Source organism: Mustela putorius, unplaced genomic scaffold (assembly GCF_011764305.1).
Source record: "Mustela putorius furo isolate JIRA1106 unplaced genomic scaffold, ASM1176430v1.1 tig00003932_pilon_pilon_pilon:0A:0A, whole genome shotgun sequence".
In the NCBI taxonomy this organism is placed as follows: domain Eukaryota; kingdom Metazoa; phylum Chordata; class Mammalia; order Carnivora; family Mustelidae; genus Mustela; species Mustela putorius.
Genome location: NW_025422077.1, coordinates 1340776 through 1347117, shown reverse-complemented (window position 1 = coordinate 1347117; position 6342 = coordinate 1340776). Strand labels below are relative to the sequence as shown.

Genomic DNA, 6342 nt, shown 5'->3' with positions numbered 1-6342 from the left:
CATGACCTGAACCGAAGGCAGAGGCTTAACCCTCTGAGCCACCCAGGCACCTCGTGTAGTCACTCCTTGATCAATCCATAAATTCTAACCCTTCCGTCATCCTGCCATTTTTTCTAAGATCCTGAAACCACCAACCTCTACCTGGTGACTCCTACCCTCTTCTGGCAGTCATCAGCGGCATGCACAGTATTAAGAAAACTTTATCCCTTATACTTGGGGTTGGTAATGCCATTACATCAGGTACCTGGTAACTTCCTCGATGGGCAGATCACAGTGAGTTTTAGGGCTTCTGTACATCTCTCCGGGGTTGACTGAAACACTGATTTATTACTTCACTTCTGTGCTCATACTCCTCTCTCTGTCCTTCATCCTCCATCCACACCTTTAATGATGTGACTCATACTTCACCAAGAAAAATGGAGCAATTTCAAGGTAATATTTAACAGACTCTCACCACCACATCTATTACCTACCCACATCTGTTCCTTTGTACTCTGTTCTCCCAAACTGTTAACGTAGATGAACTTCCTGTGCTCCTATCCAAAACCAATTCTTACACTTTACCCAGGATCACATCTCCTCATGAGTGCTCAAGGACATTGCTAAACCAATTTTTTCCTTGTTTTCCTACATCATTATTTTTTTTATTTCTAAATGGCTTATACTGATGACACACAAACATGTGGTAATTTCTTTCATGTAAAGAAGAAAATCTCATTTTCTAGTGTATCTGTGAAGGAGCCTGATAAGGAGTAGCCAGTAAAGCAGGAGGGAAACACAGTACATGGGGATTTTGTAGCCCATGTGAGAAAAAAACAACAAACAACAAACAAACACAAAAACCCCAAAAACAAAAAACAACAACCAAAAAACAGTGTTTTAAGGAAAAGGAAGTAATCACATGCCCCGGCTTGTAAATCAGACAAGGTGATGACACTTTTGTACCAACAAGGATGATACCAGCACGGAAGTCACTAAAGAGTCATCAGAGCAGCTCTGAGGGGAAGGTGAGGGCGACACTTTGACAGCCCGGCTCACCGAGGCTGGGAGGAGAAGATGAGACCTAACGCTTCAGCTCTTTCAAGGAACAAAATGGTGTGATATTGACAGGGGAAGTGAAAATAGTGGTTGTACGTAGTATCACAAAAATTCCTTCTGTGGTAACAGGAAAAAACAGTGGGTCTTAAGTGCATGCAAGGAGACAGAAAAGGAGCGGTGAGAGCCTGCAGAAGGACTTCTCTGCTTCAGAAAGTAAGAGCTCAGGGTGAGGATGAGGAAGGAGATGTTGAGAGATAGAAATAGAAGATATGGGGGCACCTGGTTGGCTCAGTGGGTGGAGCGTGTAGCTCTTGACCTCAGGTTGTGAGTTTGAGCCCCATGTTGGGTGTGTAGAGATGACTTAAAAATCAAATCTTAAAAACAAACAAACAAACAAACAAACAAAAAAACAGAAGATAAGAAATGGCCTGAGGAAACAGATTCTGAACTTACTGTAGGATGCCAGCAGCCCCCCTGAGGTTCTTGTCCATGAACTCAAAATGAGACCAATCAGCAGGGTTGTGTGTTTTCTTTTACCCCCATTAGAATACAGGCATGGAATTCGGTGGAAAGTTGAAATAAATCAAGACTGTTGGTTTTCTGAGCCAGTACACGCAAGAAAGGTGACAAGAAAAATTGAGATTGTGTGTAAAGGACTTCTAACGGTGACTGACCATGACATTCATGCGGGGTAAGGAGCGAGGACAGGAAGCAGGGGAGGGATGATTCAATGACCACAGCTCCAGCAGACTGGTGATGCTGGTGGCACTCACAGATCTCTGCGGTAAGAGTGAGTGGTCCCTCTAGGAAGGGCGGTAAGGAGAACAGGACCCATGAGATTTAGATTTTACAGAGGTTCTAATTATTGACAAAATCTAGCACCATTTATGGAAGTAGATGCCTGAGATGAATGAAAGGCAAACATGGTCATTCAAGTGATGTGATAAGGTCTTGATCCTTAAAATTGTTGAGTAGCTTTTTGTTATCTGCAATATGGAAGTCACAGCTCTGTAGCCTATGGCACAGGCGCTTTACCGTTTAACTCTCTAGCTGTCCTGGTCTACTCTAAGCCCGCACCACTCTCTCTAGGGCACCTACACTTCAGCACTGCAGACCCCCTCAGTTTCTCTGAATATCACTTTCACTTCTCCTGCAGTACATCTTTATAAATACATTGTTCCGTCTGCCTGTAAAGGTTTTTTCCTTTTATATACATAATCATTTATACACATTATATACATAAATCATTTATGATTTCTTTCCTGATGATTACACACACACACAGTGTTTATTCTCTTTTCAAAATATGAGTTCCTTGAGAAAAGAGCCAAATTACTCATTTGGACATTTCGACCTCGTAGTGTCCAACATATAAAATTAAAATATCTGAGATGAATAAATGGAAAGACAAATATAAATAGCTTTTCTTCTTGGTAAAGTGTCCATATCCCATTTCCTAACTCATTTTACACTTTCATTTATACACATTTCCTTATGCAATCAAAGGCTACTACGTTGATTCAAAGACACGTACCGGGGCGCCTGGGTGGCTCAGTGGGTTAAAGCCTCTGCCGTCAGCTCGGGTCATGATCTCAGGATCCTGGGATCGAGCCCCACATCAGGCTCTCTGCTCAGCAGGGAGCCTGCTTCCTCCTCTCTCTCTCTGCCGGTCTCTCTTCCTACTTGTGATCTCTGTCTGTCAAATAAATGAATAAAATCTTTTAAAAAAAAAACAAAGACACGTACCAATGTGAATATAGAGAGGAAAAATAATGTCAGCTTCTCTTCTTCATATTTCTCCATGACCCAGATAACCCCAGATCGCCCAAACCCAGAAGGTCTCAAATTCCTAGAGCGCCCCTTCTCCATGAGCTAAGCCACACATTTAAAGATAATCCTTACAACAGATTTGGAAAAACCTTGCTTTAGAGAAGTCTGTACACAAGATATTATGCTTTGTTATAATACAGAGGGTCATGCTGAATAATGTTGTTAGCTTTTTCAAATAGAAAAATAATACTGTTAACTGAATACTGTAACTTAATTTAAAAAGACCCGGGAATGCAGGAAGATATTTAATAACTTCTGAACTCGGCAACTAATGCACATTTTGATTTAGTGCAAAGGAGTGAGTGTGGCTTGTGAAGAACAGCCATTCCGCCCACCAGCCTTAGAAGGAAAAACAACTAAGACAGGATGTGAATCGGAGTGCCCTGCTGGGTCATGTAACAGAAGTCTCCCCAAGCCACCTGAGGGTCTCCAAGGAAGGAAATGCAGTTCAGCCCCTCCCTCTGACTGAAAGCATACAGAAGGTACTTAGCATGACACATGCCGTGCCAGTCCTTTCCACAAGCTACTGTTCGCAGTGGCATGGCCTTGACCATGACATTGACAAACTGCCCAGAGCCTTTTCAAAGAATAGCAGCTACTGCTTCTCCATCTACTGATTCTGGGGAAACATTATTTGACATTTGGTCTTTGTGGAACCTGGAAACCAGGAAAGGGCCACCAGATGCCTCTTATTAAAGAGTCCCAGGAGATGGTAGCCAACGATCCAGCAAAATCTCACTCACCTGGTCTGTAAGGACCCCTGAAATCCCTCTACGAAGCACATAACTGTCATTCCTCGAATTCTCACCGCTCAGGAGGAGGAACCCAGCATGAACTCACGAAAAGTCTCCCAACACCAAACTTTTAGAAATGCACAAAAATAGTGTCGTGTGTGTGTGTGTGTGTGTGTGTATGAGAAAATCCTCAGAGAACAACGTGTGGTGAAGCCCACGATCTGAGGCTGTGACTACCAGGGAAATTCTGCTGCTCTCAGTAAGCTGGAGCTTGAGTAAAAACCACCCACAAGGACAGGCCAGGAGGTCTTCAGGAATTGTTACTAAGAACCCCACATATACTTTAGGTGAAGACTCAGTAAAAGTATGAAATAGGAGGGAAAACTGTTCACACTGACAGAAGAGGACCTAAAATAGTTTTCGCCTGGTTTAGCCTGGGCTCTGGTCAGGAAAATTAAAAATCTCCCAGAGATTCATAAATACAATAGGCCTGAGGCCTAAATTTCAAGTCTAATCTAGGAATCCCAACTTCAAGAAGTCCACATTAAATGCAGTCTGAACTCCTGAGAAATCTGCAGCCCCAGAGAAGCCCAGACCAAAATAAATAAATAAGTAAATAAATAAATAAAATGCTTTTCTTCAGAGGCATGCCCTCTCCATAGCCCCAAAGTTTCACTGCAAATAAACTTGCACTAAAGATTTTCTTGCAAATCTTATGAAACATACTGGAAAACAACCCACCTCAGTACGAAGCAGTTTACACAGCAGGTAGCAGGAAGAAAGACTCATGAACTGGGCTCTCTGGGTGGCTCAGCAGGTTGAGCGCCTGGCTCTTGGTTTCGGCACCGGTCATGATTGCGGGGTTACGGGATTGAGCCCCACGTCAGGCTCTGTCTGGGCTCAGCAGTGGAGTCTGCTTGTCCTTCTCGCTGATCCTTCCCCCACTAATGTCACTCGCTCTACCACATAAATAAATAAATAAAGAGATTTATTTTAAAAAGCGAATACTCAAGGAACTACGAGCCAATATAATGAGTTCGAACAACTAAGACATAAAAGAATTCACAAAAAAAAAAAAAACAACAGAAAAATCCCAGATCAATAGACTATTTTAAAAAAAGGCCTATTTAAAGAAAACAGAAGCTTAAATATTAAAAAATATAAAAATCGTAGTAAAAAATTAATTGAACGGGCTAAGCAGTCAATTAGAGCTGAAAAGAAGAGAAAACCAGTGAATCTGAATATTAATCTGAGAAAATGACTCTGAATTGAGCAGAAAATGAAAACAGACAAGAAAAAATATGAGAGTTTAATAGATACAGAAATTAAAATAAGAAAATGTAATGAATGGCTAATAAAAAGCTTTCCAACTGAGAGAGGACGGTTCCAGTCCAACGGGGACACAGGAGGCTCCCGAACCCACCTCCTCCCAGAGACACGCTGAATCTACGGCCACACACAGAACAATTCCCTGTGAAAGAAATGCAGACACCAGCTGAGCAACGCCTACACGCTGAGTGAACAAGAGAAAGCCCACACTGCGTAGGAACAGGAGATACTCTCTCACCTTAAACCTCACACCCAGCCCAGTGACATACAATCAGGAAGGAACTTAAATCCCAGCTTCACCCCGAGGAGAGAAGAAGGGTCTGGATCCCAACTTCTAAGACTTTCACCTGAGGAATGGGCCCAAAACACCTAAACCTGAAAGCCTAGTGGCTTTGTGTCCCTGAGACCCACAAGACAATAGCACACAGAAATGGCTGTTAGCAGGTTCCCAGAGCACCACGCCCAGACCCCAGGGCCTAGAAGACAGACGTGCCCATCTTCTAGTCTTTACCTGAAAGAGGTCTATTTGCATGTCTTAGAAACTGAGCCTGAAGGTCAGGCATCATCATTTAACATACATCCAGGGGCCAATTGCAATCCTCTCCAGAGATAGGGGAGGCCACTGGGCACCTCTGTCCTGCCCACTCTAGGTCACTGGTACCTCCCTAAAAGGAGGTTATGGACATGTCTCACCCTCTGGCTACTAAGGCTATCACTCCTAAGATGCACCTCTTGACCCCCTGGCCATAGTGGCCAAAAGGACTTGAGTGTGTGGGTCCCACAGGACCGTAGCAAACAAGAAACAATTCTCAACTACCTAACCCCCGCGCCAGGACTAGCTTCTAAAGAGCAAAGAAATTGATTGACAAAATAAAAATGCAATCTACAAAAAGGAAGAAAATATGTGCAAATCATATATTGGATAAGGGGCTAATAGTCAAACCATATAAAGAAGACTTAACACCTCAATAGCAAAAACAAACAATCCAATTAAAAAGATGGGCAGAAGAACTAAATAGACATTTTTTTCCAAAGATGTGCAAATAGCCACAAAGCCATGACAAGGAGCTCAACATCACTCATCATCAGGGACATGCAAACCGAAACCACAGAGCATCGGCGCCTCAGACTTGTTAGAAAAGTTCTCATCACAAAGAAATAGCAAGTATTGTTGAGAATGTGGAGAAAAGGAAGCCCGGGTTCGCTGTCAGTGGAGATAGAAACTGATGCAGCTAGCAGGGAAGACATTAGAGAGGCTCCTTACAAAATTAAAATTACAACTACCATATGATCTGGCAATTCCACTTCTAGGTATTTACCCCAAGAAAAGGAAACCCAGAATCTCAAAGCGATATCTGCAGGGTCATCATCATTGCGGCGCTCTTCCCAATAGCCGCAATACGGAAACACC

General features: G+C 42.9%; 1 long non-coding RNA gene across 2 annotated transcripts in view; it reads right to left on the bottom strand.

The window, feature by feature from the left end:
- Positions 1-2688: 2688 nt before the first annotated feature.
- The window catches only part of LOC106004012, a 143214-nt gene continuing 139560 nt past the window's right edge, over positions 2689-6342 (bottom strand). For both annotated transcript variants that reach the window (XR_001176831.2, XR_006603478.1), the window contains exons 6-7: positions 4344-4561; positions 2689-2734 (exon numbers count right to left, since the gene is read on the bottom strand). This is a non-coding gene — a long non-coding RNA (uncharacterized LOC106004012). The remainder of the gene's footprint in view (positions 2735-4343; positions 4562-6342) is intronic.